Source organism: Adiantum capillus-veneris, chromosome 5 (genome assembly GCF_014529385.1).
Source record: "Adiantum capillus-veneris isolate H3 chromosome 5, ASM1452938v2, whole genome shotgun sequence".
Lineage (NCBI taxonomy): Eukaryota > Viridiplantae > Streptophyta > Polypodiopsida > Polypodiales > Pteridaceae > Adiantum > Adiantum capillus-veneris.
Genome location: NC_140935.1, coordinates 74345892 through 74362871, shown reverse-complemented (window position 1 = coordinate 74362871; position 16980 = coordinate 74345892). Strand labels below are relative to the sequence as shown.

General features: G+C 46.6%; 1 protein-coding gene across 5 annotated transcripts in view; it reads right to left on the bottom strand.

The window, feature by feature from the left end:
* Nucleotides 1-16325, bottom strand: part of LOC147457538 (sorting nexin 2B-like) — a 48247-nt gene extending 31922 nt beyond the window's left edge. For 2 of the 5 annotated variants that reach the window (XM_086512401.1, XM_086512403.1), the window contains exon 1: nucleotides 16148-16321. The gene's annotated coding sequence lies outside the window, so the exon portion shown is untranslated. Of the gene's footprint in view, nucleotides 1-16147 lie in introns of all 5 variants that reach the window. The other 3 variants (XM_086512404.1, XM_086512405.1, XM_086512402.1) reach the window with 3 other exon arrangements.
* Between the last annotated feature and the right edge of the window lie 655 nt (nucleotides 16326-16980).

Below are 16980 nucleotides of genomic sequence, written 5' to 3'. Positions count from 1 at the left end.
AAAGCACACACACAGACAAGCAGGACAAGAAAATTAAAAATGAAGCACAACAATGGATCAACCACCCAAAAACAGAGGTAAAGTGACATGCAATGCTGATCACACTAAAAAGTGATCATTTGAATAGTTTTGCATCACATTTAAAAACTCCAAGCTGACACTCCATGTTATTCTGCCCTCTCTTTTTATACCACCTATGCCCACAAAATATGCCGCAGGTACATAGACCATAGAAGAAGTGAAATGCTATGCCTCAAGACAGTGGTACAGGCCAATACAACCAGCACACCAAGGGCAAAAGCAACCCAAAAGAGTAGAAAGCTCCCTAGCAATCAAGTGCTCCGATAACCTAGAGAGAGAGCAAAAACAAACACCATACTGACTCAGCAGTCATAGTCACAAGGGATGCGTCAGAGGACGGGGGACGGGGGACGGGGCTCAAATGGATTTTTAGTGTAAAAAAAGAGGGCAGGACGGCAAGTGGGGACGGGAAGCCCAAAAATGGGCGTCCCCTTTGACTATGCCAACAGTGCCCTAGGCAAATGTACCACCAGCGACGCAAAAGTGGGGCAATGCCAAAAGGATGACCTTGCCTAGAATTAGCGAAACCAACATGCTCGAGGTGGTCATTACGAGCACTTTTATGCTTCCAGGTTAACGTTGTCAAGAACGTTGTTGGGCGTATTCGTTCAAATATCAAGCTCAACACATGGTTCACATGGACGACTTCTCGCCTACATTTATCAGTAGCAAAGGTAGCAAACACGAGGATTATCACCAGCAGTGCTACATTCGGACTTCAATAACATGGTCTATCTACCTAGCATAATGGATCTTATCTTGCCAACTCACTCACTAGCGCTTTACATTTACCATTGTTTTAGACTTAGACCACTCTGCTGCTTCACATGTCTAGGGCATACTTGTACGGCTAGTGTGCCTCTGGCTGGCTACCCTCTGCAAATGTTGTAAGGTGTAGCAGAAGTGAATGTTGAACTTTGCTCAAGATGACTGCTCCAAACTGTGCTCAAGGTTTCTTTTTACTTACGGAAGGGAGAGCCTTCCGTTCCTTTAGTGAGAGAGTGCAAATGATCACAAGCAAAGTGGCAAACACTATGAATGAAGGTGTTGAGAATTGCATTGTAGGTGAAGAATTTGTTGCGTCATCTCTGAGTAGAGAGACATGCTGAGTTGGGTCATCTATGTTGAAATCAACATCTTTTTGTTGTAACCCACATTGAAGAATCTTGTTGAAGGGTAGTACACCTGTCACAAAGAACTTTAGCTAGGTTAAAGAGTCCGACATGGATGGGGCTGAAGTTGAGGTGTGTGTGAACTCCTATAGATCCTCCACACGTGCTGTTGGCTCAGGAGGCTCACTGGGCATAGGTAGTGTAGGAACTGTGAAAGAGGGTGTATCCTCAGGGAAACATTGAATAGAGACCCCATAGCACGGCATAGAAGCAGTAGCCTCCAACCACTGCAAGAGGTCGTCGTCGGACTCAGGTGGTGTAGGCTGCTCCAGTTCGGGATTGGACTCTACTGACAGTGAACTATGATGAACTACTGGATCTATACCACCTTCAAGGCAAATGGGTTTCCTTGGGGCACCTGGATTATTTATCCACATAGCATCATTGCCCAGTCATGAAGTGCTTTAGTGTGCCGCAACCATGGCCTGCCACTGAGCAAGGGAAAGCCTCCCTCAACCTGTGGAAGTCGAACCACCACAAAATCCAGACTAAATGTAAAATCCTCCACTTGCAACTGCACCTTGTCGACTATGCCCAAAGGATAAACAGTTCTCTTGTCAGCCAAAGTCACTGTGAATGGGGCAAGTCGAGTAGGCTCTAGACCTAAAGCCAACATAGTGAACTCGGGCATCAGGTTGATGCCAGATCCACCATCCACTATCACTCCTAAGAATGTTTGCCCCAAGACGGACACGATGAGACGAGGACTTCTATAATCAGTGAGGGGAGCAACGGGATGGGATATCATATAGGACTCTGATGGTTGCACTGGGAGGTGCCCGCCACTAGGACCTGCTCCCAAGTAAAGTGACTGAATAACTGCAAGGGTGTCACTTCTAAAACTCGCATCTAGCCGCAGCATATCATAGAGCGACACTTGTTGGAAAGTGTTCTTCAAGATTGTCTCTGTTGTAAGCTTTTCTTTTGCTACATGTGGTTCTTCTGGTACCTTGATCTGTTGGAGCTCGGCTACTGCTTCCAAGAAAGTTGCATCAATATCTGAGAGCGGTTATGAGAAGCCTCGCTTTGCACTAGTGGACTGCTTTTCAACAGCTGGAAGCAAGGGATCCACTAGTGGGATAGTGGGTGTAATAGTGGAACTTTTTGAAATGCTGAGACCAAGAGATGCCCTCTGGGCCCGAGTGAGGACACCTACGGGCTCCTCTACCAACTGCAGCTTGTTTTGAGGGGCAACCACATGCGCAAAAGGTGGCGGTTGAGGGATGGTGCTAACTGCTATCACATTGATCTTGGGAAAGGTAAATTCATTTTGGCTTTGACTCGGGTTCGAAGACGTAGTGCACGAAGTTTGGGACAATCCTTACCGTAGTGATCCTTCTCTTCAGGGCAATGACGGCGGGGAGGGGACCCTTCTGGCAGAGGGCATTTGCTTTGGTAATGTCCATAGTCTCCGCATCTGTAGCATAAAATAGGCCGATTCAATGGGCGAGTCGAAGGGCGAGGTGTTCCTTGCTCTTGGTGCATGGAATTGGAGGTGGAGGCATAGAAGCTTTGAGGGGATGAGGGAGCATGGGCATGATAAAAGCTGTGAAAGGAAAAGTGCTCTGCATACCTTGCATAGGAGGGGTTGTCAGCAAAGATGGCATGTGGTTTGGATGACCATAGGGGAAAACCATGTTGGATGCAGGTGGTGGCCCTTGTTGAAGAGTAGGACCAAGACTTTGTTGTATTTGTTGTAATCCCTTGAGGTAGTAGCAATCCTTGTCCTCGTGTCCAGAATTTTCACAGAAGTGGCAGTAAACCCGAAGGGGCCATTCATGTGGAGGCCCTGGAGAGTGGCATGAGCTACACATAACCATAGCCTTAGTCTCCTGCTGAGACTTGAGCTCTTCTAGCTCACACTTGATATGTTCCAATGCCTCGTGATGTTGAGGCTTCTCCTGTCTAAGAGAGAAGGACCTCTCCTCTTGAAGAGCTCACTGTAACTTTAGGGCTTCGAGTTCCCTGCGTAAAGAAGTTAACGGATCAGAAGGACTTCCAAAAACACTGAGGGGGGTCTCTACCTGAGGGGAGTCGGTAAACAGCTTCCTAGTTCCTTCTATCCTAGTAGCAGCCGCGACAAACTCCTCTAGAGTGGCATCAGGTCGGTGTCACAACACGCGCACCACGTGCCAATAGAAAAGAGCCGACTTAACAGACTTTTAGCACTTCAATAACAACTGAACTGAAAGAGAGAGAGACGACGCACGACACGCAGTGGCGGAATTCCACCCCAGAGAGTATTGGCCCCAAACCTTGGCGCCCCTTTCGGTATTTCTTTATATTGCATCAACACAGTACAAGCCAGTACTCCAAACTCTGCACATTCTCCAGAAAGCATGCCAGAGAATGAGCCCTAGCCTCATATTTAAAGGCCCTTGGCCTGAAAAGCAGTTACAGTAAAAAGCCTTTAAAACTCAAAAGCTTCTCGTTCAAAAGCAAAGCCAAAAAGCTCTCAGCGCAATTTACGAAAATCCGAACAACTTGCCACGTCATCAGCCAATGCAAAACGCGAAAATCCGTATAGCTTGCCACATCATCATGTCAGCGCAATTTTCGAAATCCGTCTGTTGCCCTTATGGTTAGGGTTAGGGTTTCTACAATTTTAGGGTTAGGGTTTCCAAAATTAGGGTTTGTAGGTTTTAGGATTAGGGTTTCCAAAATTAGGGTTTCAACAATCAAGGTTTCTGGCAGGAATTAGGGTTTAGGCCCCTCGGCCACATCTATAAGTTGACTCTATTCTTTAGGCTTTGAGACGTCACCAGTTTGTTACATCTTCCCATCTTGAAAGAGAGTAATCGTCCGCAATTACAGTATATCTGCAAAACAACTCAAGTTAGTTCAAAAATTCCGAGGGACAATCAGTTTGCTCTTTTTATTAAGGAGTTAGCTTCTCCTTTCGGCTGTTTTGATCAAGGAGTTAGCTTCTCCTTTCTGCTCTTATAATCAAGGAGTTAGCTTCTCCTTTCGTCCAGATCGGAACTCTTGATATTCCGGCGTGGTAAAATTAACCATCACACCCAGACCATACTGATCATCCACCGGTGGCGATGCACTAAAATTACATACCCAGGCAATCTCATCCAATTAGGAATATTCAATAATTGGCACATCACAATGCAACACAAATGCTCACATATGCATGTTACAAGACACAACAAACAGCGCCGCTGAGCACTCCCCCGAGACAAACGGTCTGCAGTATGTAGCTACTCAACGACTACCTCGTCACGCCCCCCGCAAATAACCTAAAAATGTCCGGGCCATGAGCTCAAAGGACTGCACAACCAAACGCTCCCCAGACCGCAGTCTGCGTCGCTCGGAGGTTCAAGCATACAACCAAACACTCCCCAGGCATCGGCCTGCGTCGTTCAGAGGTTTTCTAGCATACAACGAAAGGCATCGTTCCGAGGTTTTCAAACATACAACGAAACGCTCCCTAGGCATCGGCCTGCGTCGTTCGAGGTTCAAACAATACCAAAACAGTATCTCACTTCTCCACCCGGGAGTAAAATCACCAATCATTGAAACCAGTATCAAACCAGAGTCAAACAATTCAAATCGGCACCAAAACAGGTTCAAAACAGATACCATCCATTTCAAACAAATTCCAAACAGGATCACCAAACAGGATCACCAAACAAGATAAAACAGAACTCAAACTTAAAAAGCAATCTCGACATCAGTCGAGCTCGAAAAGTTGACTGACTTTCCATCTTGAAACCTGCACCAAAAATTAGGGTTAGGTTCCTTCCATGAGGTCGTAGCCGAGCACAGCATGGTCCATCAGCTCTTGGACATACAGTGTTTCTTTGGCGGCGATGGTAGTCCCAAGAGATAGCAATCACACCGAACTTCCAAGGTAATCTGCTCGTGAAGAGACATCTATTGAGAGATGTCGAGAAATTTCAAGTTATAATCTACTAGGGTTTCCATGGCAAGCATTTCAGGATAACCCACTCTGCCAGAAGTTGCACTCCGCAGGAAGATGTCAGAAACCATACAACTTCGGGCAAAATTTTTCTTGAAAACTTGCCAAGTACTTGGAGTATGGTGCTTGGTAGCCAAAGACATCGACATCTGCATGGCACTGCTTCTGAGAAAAATAGTGACTTGAAACAAACCTGGATCCTTCTCTTACAAGTGATCTTAATTGGCTTATGCCCTATACGACATGAGCGGTGACGACGGGAGCGCGCCCGATGCGCAATGAAGTAAGGGTGGGAGTGGCTAATAAGTCCGGGTTGGAGGGCCAAGATACCTCAAATCAAAATCCAATAGCATTGTCTGCTCTTTTGTAGGACCGGTATGCTTTCAGAAAAGCACACGCCTGATGCTCTGATACCACTGTCACAACACGTGCACCACGTGCCAATAGAAAAGAGCAGACTTAACAGACTTTTAGCACTTCAATAACAACTGAACTGAAAGAGAGAGAGACGACGCGCGACACAGAGTGGCGGAATTCCACCCCAGAGAGTATTGGCCCCAAACCTTGGCGCCCCTTTCGATATTTCTTTATATTGCATCAACACAGTACAAGCCGGTACTCCAGACTCTGCACCTTCTCCAGGAAGCATGCCAGAGAATGAGCCTTAGCCTCATATTTAAAGGCCCTTGGCTTGAAAAGCAATTACAGTAAAAAAGCCTTTAAAACTCAAAAGCTTTTGGTTTAAAAGCAAAGCCAAAAAGCTACCAGCGCAATTTACGGAAATCCATACAACTTGCCACATCATCAGCTAGCGCAAAACGCGAAAATCCATACAACCTGCCACGTCATCATGTCTGCGCAGTTTTTGGAATCCGTCTATTGCTTTTATGGTTAGGGTTAGGGTTTTTGCAGTTTTAGGGTTAGGGTTTGTAGGTTTTAGGGTTAGGGTTTCCAAAATTAGGGTTTCAACAGTTAGGGTTTCTGGCAGAAATTAGGGTTAAGGCCCCTCGGCCACATCTGTAAGTTGACTCCATTCTTTAGGCTTTGACACGTCAACAGTTTGTTACAGTCGGAGACTCTCTAGGGTTTTTGCTGGGAAGGTTTGGGAAGAGCCTTCTCCACCCACTTCTTAACCATAAATTCACCTGGTTGCTAAGGAAGCTTAGCGACCAAAGACTTGGTTCTGGTCATGAGTTCTGCAGAAGTCTCATTTGGCTGGAGCATCAGGTTGGCCAATTCATCCAGAACCTTCTCTTGGAAGTCACTTGGCCTGAAAGCTTCACAGAACTGTTGTCGTAATCTGGCCCAAGTTGTAAAGTGGTTCTCTGCAAACTGGCTGTACCATTTGTCGGCTAAGCCATCCAAGGTGGATGGAAAGAGTACTAAGTAGGCGTCTTCTCTCTTGAGACCTCGACCCCTGCATAGGGATACAAATCTTTGAGCATGGTCGTCAGCATTCTCTGTGGAGAGACCCTTGAAAGTTGGAAACTTAATATTCACCTTAGCTAAAACGCTTGTGAGCTCCTCCATGGTTGTCTGTGCAGAAGCGTGTTGCATTGGAGCTTGCTGTAACACAGGCAGGGGATGAGACGTTTATTGATGGGGGTGATTGGGGAGGTGTAGAACTGTTTGAAGGGGAAGGTAGGGGTAATGGGGCTGGTGGACTTCTGCTTGGCACGAAGGGTTGACGCATCCTGTGGTAGTACTTCAAAGGACTTAGTAGTGGGCTTTGTCACTCTTTTGACTGCCTTGTATGTGTCATGCAGTAACCAAGAGCCCGCCCAAGCTTTGAGCACGAAGACCTTTACTTACTGCACACTGGTCCAGACTCCACTAGACCAGGGCGAGTGACTAGACCTCTTGGCTAGACCTGGACGAGAGGACTAGACCCGACCTACTCCTGGCTAGACTTGGACGAGAGAGGACTAGACCCAGCCTAGATACTACCAGACCAGGACAAGAGACTTAGACCAAGACGAGCCAGGACGAGTGACTAGTCTAGCTGGTCTAGTATTGAGCTGGACAGACCAAGCTGGACTACGCTAGTCCAGACCAACATAGGCGAGAGCTTAAACGAGCTCGCTCCTCGACATGTAGGCACATTGGAGTAAAACTTCAGTTGAGGTCCCAACAAGCATGCCAAAAATGAGAGCACCTGTAGCGGAGATAATGTGTCATGCCCTCTATAGTGGGTGCTCCTCAGTGCAATGTGCGTGAGATCTCACTCCACAGAATGCAAACACAGTATACAAAGAACAACAGAGCAACAACAGTACGACTCAGCAGAACCTCAACATGAACAGCATGAACATCGGCAAACTCAAAGAAACCGATACAGACTCTGGCATGGCAACACACTCAGCTCCAGCCCAGATCTCATAGGTACAAGTGTGGTGTCGAGGCTCAACTGTGCAGGGATGGTGCAGACGTGCTGTGTACAACTCAAGATGATGGACTCTAGTAGACTAACTACACAAAAGTAGATGATGATGCGTGCCCACCACTGGAACCTTCCGTGTCACTTGGGGTCCCATGGCAGAGGGTCCAGCACGCACTCTAGGCGACTGGCTTCAATTCTCAGGTTTGCCAGAGGAGATACGGAGCATCCAGCTGCAGGACATAAGAGGGGTGCAAAGCATGTGTCAGGACATCACAAAGGCTTTACAAGCTGAGTGGCTCACTCCTCTAGAGACAGCAGCTCCCAGATGGATGGGGGCCTTCACGCGACTGGAGGTCCTCATTGCAGTTCGAGCTTGCTCAGAGACTGTACCCGACATGTTCTTCAAGATCCAGGGCGAGGGTCGACTACACAGTCTCAATAGAGGCTCCACAGGTTGCAGAGCGCTGCTTTCAGAGGATACGAGTAGTGGGCATCTGTGGGAAGACTTGTGTCACAGATCCTAACCCAGCAGCTCTTGAGACAGGGCATTGGAGGCTTTGGGCTTGGGAGAGCTGCCCTCTGGCACGAGTTTAGTGGGATCCTGGAAAGAGGTTTTGGAGGGACCCTTTCTCTTCAACCGACCACCCAGGGGTCCCTTTCTTTCAGTACATTGTTCAATTGAGACGTCACATACTGGCAACATAGAGAGAGGCTCGTCCTGCTACAGCACTTCATTGGCAGGAGGAGGGTCTCACAGCTAAGTTCTTGTCAGCCTTTTGGGCGAGGTTGTGGGACTCCAGACAGCCGCAACGAGTCACTTTGTTCCAATGGCTAGTTGCACACAGAGCTACAGCAGAGCGAAGCTTGCTAGTACATAGTGGCCTTTCGACAACATACGGAGCTTGTGACCAGCCTTTGGAAAGTGAGCGTCACTCTCTGTGGGACTGTCCTATGGCACAACAGGTTTGGATTTGGGTCCTTCAGCTGATGCCAGCTCTTTCCACAAAGCGACAGTACACTTGGGAGGCAACTACTTGGTCCACCCTCACGGGCCCTGCACTACAATTTGAGCTATCTTCCACCAGCAGGATGATAGTGATACAAGGGGGTCGACCTACACTCCAGCCTGTTACAGAGCTTATCCCACAGGAGTGGTGCAGTGAGAGAGAGGTGTGTTAAGAGCTCGCCTGTGGCTTGACACTCTGCATCATTTGGCAGGCCCGTTGCTTCCGCATCTTCGAGGCTCGCCTTGTCCCACCAGCGGAGACTATTGGCTAGAGTTGATCCATATTCTCAGAGGACAGTTCGAGAGACTTTAGGGCAGCTCCGACCGCATGCGGGAGCGCAAAGAGCCGTTCCTACAACTCTGGCACCCTGGGACTTTCTTCACCATGGTCTGGGGTGAGCCCTGATGGCACTACGGTCCACCTATGTGGCTTTTCCCTCCTCCCATCTCTTGATCTGGCCCTCATTATACATATTACATATGTTGTTTTCATTGGGAGAGTCTCCCCTTATGGTTGATGTAGCCCTCTCTAGTAGAGGTGGCTCTAGCCCTATGGCGAGTTTTATTATCTAATGGAAGGATCTTTTTCTCGGGAAAAAAAAGTAACGCTCCACACCCTTCAAGGTGGTATCTATGTCACGGACAATGACCCGTAAAAGGTGGACAATGGCACTCCGTCAGGACCTTTTCCCTCAAAGGTTGTGTAGCACACATCGTTTTCCACATCAAATAGCCATCCCGTATGGAATAACCTGAAATTGTCTCCCTATTCTGTATCCGAGTAAAAATGTCCGCAAAGTCAAAATCTATGGCATACTGGTCAACCATATCCTCGAAGCTTCTGTGATGAATCGCGGAAATAGCCAGAACCAAGGGCTTCCGAGACAATGCATCTGCCACTAAATTCTTATGTCCCTAAACATGGACAATCTGGAAGTGAAACTGTGACAAGATGTTAGCCCATCGTATTTGCTTAAAGCTGCTTATGTGACAAGAAGTAGCTTAAACTCAGGTGATCTGTAAAGACTGTGAAATCGACTCCAAGTAAATAATGTCACCATTGTGTAAGAGCATGGATCACTGCCAAAAGCTCTTTCTCATATATTTGTGCTACCAATTCTCGCCGTGAAAACATCTTGCTTTCATAAGCAATCACATGGCCATCTTGCATCAAAACTGCTCCCAGCCTACGACCAAAAGCATCACAATAAACTTCGAATGGCTTTTGCAAGTCTGGCAAAGCCAACACTGGTCCAGTAGTCAATTTTTCTTTCAGTGTCTGAAAAGCAGTCACCTCTGTCGGTCCCACGTAAGAGGGACTCCTTCTTGAGTCAGTGAATGCAAAGAAGAAGCTATCTCTGCAAACTTCCGAATGAACCGCTGATAATAAGAGCACAAGCCCAAAAAGCTTCGAACTTCGTGAACATTCTTTAGGTCAAGCCAATCACGGATAGTCTCGAGCCGGGTCCGTCTGTACTCCTTCACTTGAGACAATGTGTCCCGAGAAATTGTGAGAGTGGGTGTGTGCTTCCACGAGAGAGAGAGAGAGAGAGAAAGAGAGAGAGAGAGAGAGAGAGAGAGAACACAAACGCTAGTGGTGAAGAGGGTGCGATCAGCCCCGCATGACTACAAAGACTCTCAGTACAATCAATATGATGGAAGTGGATACCCCCCTGGCCCCATAAATAGGTGCTCGAGGGTAGGTAGGGCAATGCGAGATAAAATCCCCCACGACCCAACAAGAAATAAATGAAATATGAGGGCGCCCGGACAAGGTGGACGGTCGGCCCAAAAGTGGACGGTCGGATAGTGTAGTCTAAATGTATAGACAAAGGGTAGCCAGCCCGGAGACACACTAACCGTACATGTATGCCCTAGACCTGTGAAGCAACAGAGTGGTGTAAGTCTAACACCCCCTCTCCGCACCTGATGCTTAGCAAACCGCGTTAAGCCGAAGATGTGAGGCAAATGATGAAGATGTCTGTAGCAGTCTGGCGTGTCCCAACCTCCGATGGATCTCCATGGTACAGTGCCATCACGAGCAGTGTAGCACACTGTTGTATTCCGCCAATACAGGGTGAAGATACTGCGTGAAGGTCCCGAATTGAGTGTGAAAACAACTCCTTGTCGTAAAAGAAGTGCCAATAGACCTACAAGTGTCCTGCCCAATAGGATTTGTGGTGTCTGTAGTCAAACCGTCTGGAGAAAATGGAGAAGCCCAAGAACCGCCATGAGAATGACCGAAAGCCTGTCAATGCATGAATCTGTAACCAGTGTGGCCAGGTGGCTAAGCTGTGTAAAACTCCAGGAAGGCCAGATGTAGCAATTTGAACTGTAAACGTCCTCCCAATCAAGGAAAGCCACACTAAACAGTCTGCACTGTAGAAGCTACCGTAAGCTCCAGCAGTCACCGATAGACCACACGGACCAACACCGGATGGCGTCCTATAAGTAGGTAGGGTAATCCAAGATGAGGGGAAAGCTAGACTCGACAGTCTGCACTGTGAAGGGCCTCTGAGAAGAGGTGTGGTCAAACCAAGCTATCTGCACCGTGATTATCCTGTAGAAGTAGCGAAGCCAGACTGAGCAGTCTGCGTTGTGAAGATCCTTTGAGAAGAGGAAAGGCCAGACCAATCTGTCTGCGCCGTCTTGCATGTATCTCCTACCTCCAATCCTCCGGTGTCAACCAAAACATAATCCGCCCCAACAACGCCACCAAACCACAACTCAGTGTGGCTCTCAATGTAAATGAGTTGGGAGTGGCCTACTGCCCAGGTCGGGGGATAAGTCTGTTGTAAGGTTACTGAGGGTGAGTGTAAGCAACTCTGAAGGTAGCAATCCAAATGATCAGGAGTGTAGAAGAGCAATTGCACTGCCATCCAAGCCAAGCTCCAGGTGACTCCGGATGTAGTCACGGGATGCCTTATCCCCCGCATCTCGCGGGTAAACTCTCTAAGAGAGTCCAAAGCACTGAAGTCCCACTCCAATCTGTAGATCCAAGCAATGAACCTGTCCAAGAAGAGATCCAAGATCCTCTCCCTAAGTCCATGTAGATGCTCCTGTGTAAGCAAGCGATCTCACTTGTCGAGGTCAAGTGGTAAGTGTCTATCCACCCAAGATGGTGGTGTCCTCTCTAGGAATGTCGTGATCCCATATGCCATGAGCATGGCCATATCTCATGTGAACTCCTCTGATGATGTGTAGGTGTGTCCATAGCAAACCACAAGTCACCACCCCCTTGTGAGTGCGCAACCACCAAATGATGGTTGGAATGAATGGATCTCCCAAGAATCGTACGCCCGTAGATGATCAAGCCGATGTCGAAGATACTGTGTACTGCAGCAGTCACTAAGAGACCGCATGGACCACCACCGGATGGTGTCCTGGCAGCAGGTAACTTCAACCTCTGTGAAAAACACAAGCCAAGAGGTTGTTGTCCACCCAAAAACGCAACTGTGAGGTGATGAAAACGCTGCTGTCCAGCAATTTTCAGCATGCTCGTACGCTCCCGACAGTGTCCGGAGCGGTGTAGAGGGTGTGGGGAGGGTTCGGTGTGCACAGTCGTCAGAGGGCTGAAAACAGAGAAAAAACAGCAGGTATGTACGGCTGAAATCTGATAATCTGAAGAGGATATGGGCCAACAAGGCACCGGATGCCAAGCCGGGTCGAGTAGGCAAGATCTGGTGGAGCAAAGCTGAGCGTTGCCCTCCTGCTGCAAAAAAAGCAGCTGTCCAAAAACGCAGATTTCCACTGAGGAAGACATTAATGAGCTTCACCAATGACCGATGTTGGATATCATAGGATAGGATCTTGATTCCAGCATTTTAGCCTTTCATTTCATTCCATTTCATTTCACTTTAGCTCAGTTCAGCTTCAATTTTCAGTCTTTTACACAGACATTGTATCGGATTCACCATTTGTAAACTCTTTTATCATAGGTCACTTTGGTCTTTTTGAAGAGGTTAATATATCATTTCATATCTCTCTCTCTCTCTCTCTCTCTCTCTCTCTCTCTCTCTCTCTCTTATATTTAGTTTTGTGCAGACAATGGCATCAAGCGCGAGCTTGCGAATACTGGATCACCTTCAGAGGATGGATTTGTTTTGTGGAAGAATAGGACAGTGGTTGAAATGGCACAGACCATGCTTGAGCATCGAGACTTGCCAAAGTCTTTGTGGGCCGAGGCAGTTGCGACGGCAATTCATACCATAAACGGATCTCCAACCTCTTCAGTTCCTAGGAAGACCCCGTTCAAAGCCTATTTTGGTAAGAAGCCCGACGTCTCCCACTTTCGGATTTTTGGGAGTGATGCATATGTCCGTACCAAAGGAGTAAAGGGGGAAGTTTGACCCCCAAGTCCAGGAGAATAATTTTTGTCGGCTACAACTCTCTTTCCAAGGGATATCGACTTTATGATCCAAAGAAGAAGGATGTTGTACTCAGCCGTGATGTTGTCTTCAACGAGCTTTTACCTTCAGAGGGGGCTTTCGCTTCCAAGTCTTCTACGATGACCCCTAATCTGCTGATACTTGGAGACCCAAATTATGTGTTGCCTCTTGATGAACCCTCTTCTCCTACCCCTATCCCCCAGGCTTCGGAGGAGGATGCACCCATTCCAAATGATGCAGATGGCAGTGGTTCTCATCATAGTGCAGAGTTAGAGCCAAATATACCAATAGCTTCTCCCCTGGGGAGCAAGACAGACAAGTTGCCGAAGTGGCTATTGGAGACCTTGCAAGATTCAACAAGTTCAGATTTTCCACCCAATTGGTGTGAAGCCGGTACTACACGACGATCTCAGCGACTTCGATTTGTTGAGGTAGATGGGACTTGAACTATGTTTTGATGTCAATAATGATCAAGGACAAAGATCCTCTAACAATTGAGGAGGCTTTCACAACGGAAGTGTTAGTTGGCCATGCAGAAAGAACTTGATTCCATCAAGAAGAACAACACTTGGGAGTTGCTTCCGCGGCCTGCCAAGCGAAAGGTGATTGGTGTCCAATGGGTCTAATGGACTAAGTACAAATTTCATGGTTCTTTGGACAAGCTCAAGGCAAGACTAGTTGCCAAAGGCTTTTCTCAAAAACCTGGTGTGGACTATGATGAGACCTTTGCACGGACTGCGAGGATGGCGACCATTCGGATAGTTTGTGCCCTTGCTATATTTTTCGAGTGGCTAGTTTTTTAGGTGGATGTTGTTTCGGAATTTCTCAATGGTGACTTAGAGGAGGAGATGTATGTGGAGCAACCTCCAGGGTTCGAGGATCCAAACTTCGCAAACATGGTTTGTAGGTTGCTAAAGACTCTCTATGGCCTCAAGCAAGCCTCTCGAACGTGGTACCAGCAGATAGAATCTTTCTTTCTATGACACTTCGTTCACCAATCTTCTGCAAACCCAAATTTATACAATTACCGTGAGGGAGGATTAGTGATACTTGTTACCGTGAGGGAGGATTAGTGATACTTGTTATCCTCTATGTGGACGATCTTGTGATTACAAGTAGCCCCTCACGGTAATTGTATACTCACGGTAATTTATACAATTACCGTGAGGGAGGATTAGTGATACTTGTTATCCTCTATCTTGACGATCTTGTGATTACAAGTAGCCACGTTGAGCATATATGCAATACTATGGAGACCTTGGCTAAGGAGTTTGAGATAGCAGATCTTGGCTTGCTTCACTACTTTCTTGGATCGGAGATATGACAGACAAAGGGGGACATCTTTCTCTCCTAGGAGCGCTATACCCAAGAATTGTTGGAAGCATTTGGTAAGACCGAGTGCAAACCTATCTCAACCTCTATGGATCCCAATCAGAAGTTGTCACAGTATGATTCCCAAGATGTAGCAGATGCTACAAAGTATCGGAAATTTGTTGGTTCTCTTATTTGGGTTTTCAACACCCGGTTTGATGGCAGTTTCTAGTGGGACTTCTCAATTCTTTCATGCAGAAACCCGCCAAGTCACATTTGGAGCAAGCTCTTCTGACTCTGCGGTATGTATAGGCGACCAAGTCATTAGGCATTCACTATGCCGCTGGAGGTATCATTTTGTGACATATCCCCATGTTGAAGAAGAGTAATCACCCGCCATTACACTCGCAAAACTTGATCCACTTCTTTAGCACATACTGCCTTTATGCATATATGCCAATGACCATCATTATCGGATAGCACATTCTAGCATGCATTACATCATACAATTCCACAATCAAATTTTCATCCAGTCATCTCATCCGCATTAGAGCTCTTGGTATTCTGGCGTAGCAATATGTGACGCGCAACAGAAGGCTTTAAGTATTTTAGCTCAAATCTAGTACTTTGCACAAACACAACGTTACTTGTCAGGTGCAACAGGAGTGTTTAAGGGTTTATCTCGGATCTAGTATGTCACAAACTGATGACGTGGCAGTACGGACTGCTGATGACGTGGTAGTACGAGCAGCCCGAAAAATCCGTTCACATGCTGAAGTGGACAACCGTAAGGAAATGCCGTGAAATGCACTGGCTGTGCCATGTGGCAGGCTGTACCCATTTCCGCAATTTGCGTTGGCTGCTTTTGAGGGCAGTTTTTGGACCAGATGCTTTTGGGATTGACTACTATTGAACTAAGCAATCTACTACGAATAGAGCCATGGATTTCAGTTCTTGCTCTCCACACCTCTACATGGAGAAGATTCATGCAATCATGTCTCAATTTCACTTTCAAATAATATACTTGAAGAGAAAAAAGATTGTGGTTGCATCTAGATGCCTTGTCTCGCAAGAAGCCACGAATATCCATTGTTATTTCTGTGCAACATCAGGACTTTGTCGAGATGAGGGAGTAGTATGCTACAACCCGGACTTTGGTACTTCTTGCATGCACGACACTATGAGGAGAGCTTCTCCCCTCTTGGATCACAAAAGAATGTATGTTAAAAGATTTGAGAGACTTTTTATGAAAACCAAGAAATAGCCTTGGTTAATTCATTGTATATTTCTCTCTCTATGTATAGGATACAGAGCTCCGAGACTCCATCGCATACAAATCCAAAAGATCCAAACTCACCACCACCATGCAACCCAGGAGAAATCTTGGTGGCAGCCTGGGAAAGATATCTTCAGATACGCACAACCCTTACACCACACCCACCCATGTACCAGATCTTTGACATAGGATTAGGCTAGTCAACCTGACGCACTTCATAATTGTACTTCCTATGCATATAGATGTGCACCCATACCCCCTATGGATAGAGCTCCCTCCCGAGTTCCCCCCCCCCCCCCCCAATATAGCACATATGACCACATTTTGTTACCTTGTACTACACAGACGTATAATTGATATCTATCTCTCTCTCTCTCTCTCTCTCTCTCTCTCTCTCTCTCTCTCTCTCTCTCACAGCCAGCATAGATCTAAAGAATTTAGGAAAATAATGTTTGTGGACGAGAAAGTATAATATGCGTAGAATTGAGCGACCGGAAAAGTGTATCAGCTGTGAGCTAACTTGTTCGCCACGAGCCGCATTCAATGTCTGCGAAGAGCAGCAGGAAATGCATTCCGAGTGCGCAGGACAACGATAGAGTTACCTGGGAAGAAGCCGGTGATGGAGATCCTGGCAGCAGCATGCGATGGATCTCTAAATGTCAATGTAGTTTATGCAGCAGATTCTTTCGGTAGAGAGTGAGGCGGGGGGAGGGGGGCTCTAATCTAGGCCTAGTGTCATATTAAATGGTATGTCCATGCACGAAGTCATTCAATGATCCACCCTTGTGAGCACCCACATTGTGAATTGTGAAGAATTTGAGACGATGCTGCACAAGAGAGTAGAGAAGATCTTTCATCTCTTATTGATCGACTCAAGTGGGACTTAAAATTATTGAAAACTAAATTTAAAAAATCATGTCCTTTTTGGCCACGTGGAATCTTGACTCTTGTCTTTAAAAGCGGTTGCATTCACTTTTTCAATTTTCTTTTTTGTTTAGTAAAAAGACATACACGTAAATAAACATAGATGATCTTCATCTTGTTTTAAATAGAAAGTCTCCCAAAAAGGTATAAGTAGTCCCCCAACTCTTAATCGACTCTCTCTCTCTCTCTCACATGTCACTTCTGACAACTCCCTCACCATGAGCATAGCTGTGGGGCAGGCAATATTGTGGCATGGCACATAGCCGTAAGCTGTTGAATGTTTGTTTACTTCCCTCTCGAACCATAGGAAATGTCATATCAGTGGTATTTCCTTAGGTTTACATAAAATACTACTTACCATCGTTTGCATAAAAAAACTTTCCTTGAGGTGATTAGGCAATGTAGACAATGGTAAGTAGTTATAGGGCATCCAGATCATGGTTTAATCTAGTGTCTTGGGATGGTATTTCAGTGCAATCCAATGTAAGAAAAATGATGTTCTTAGTAAGCC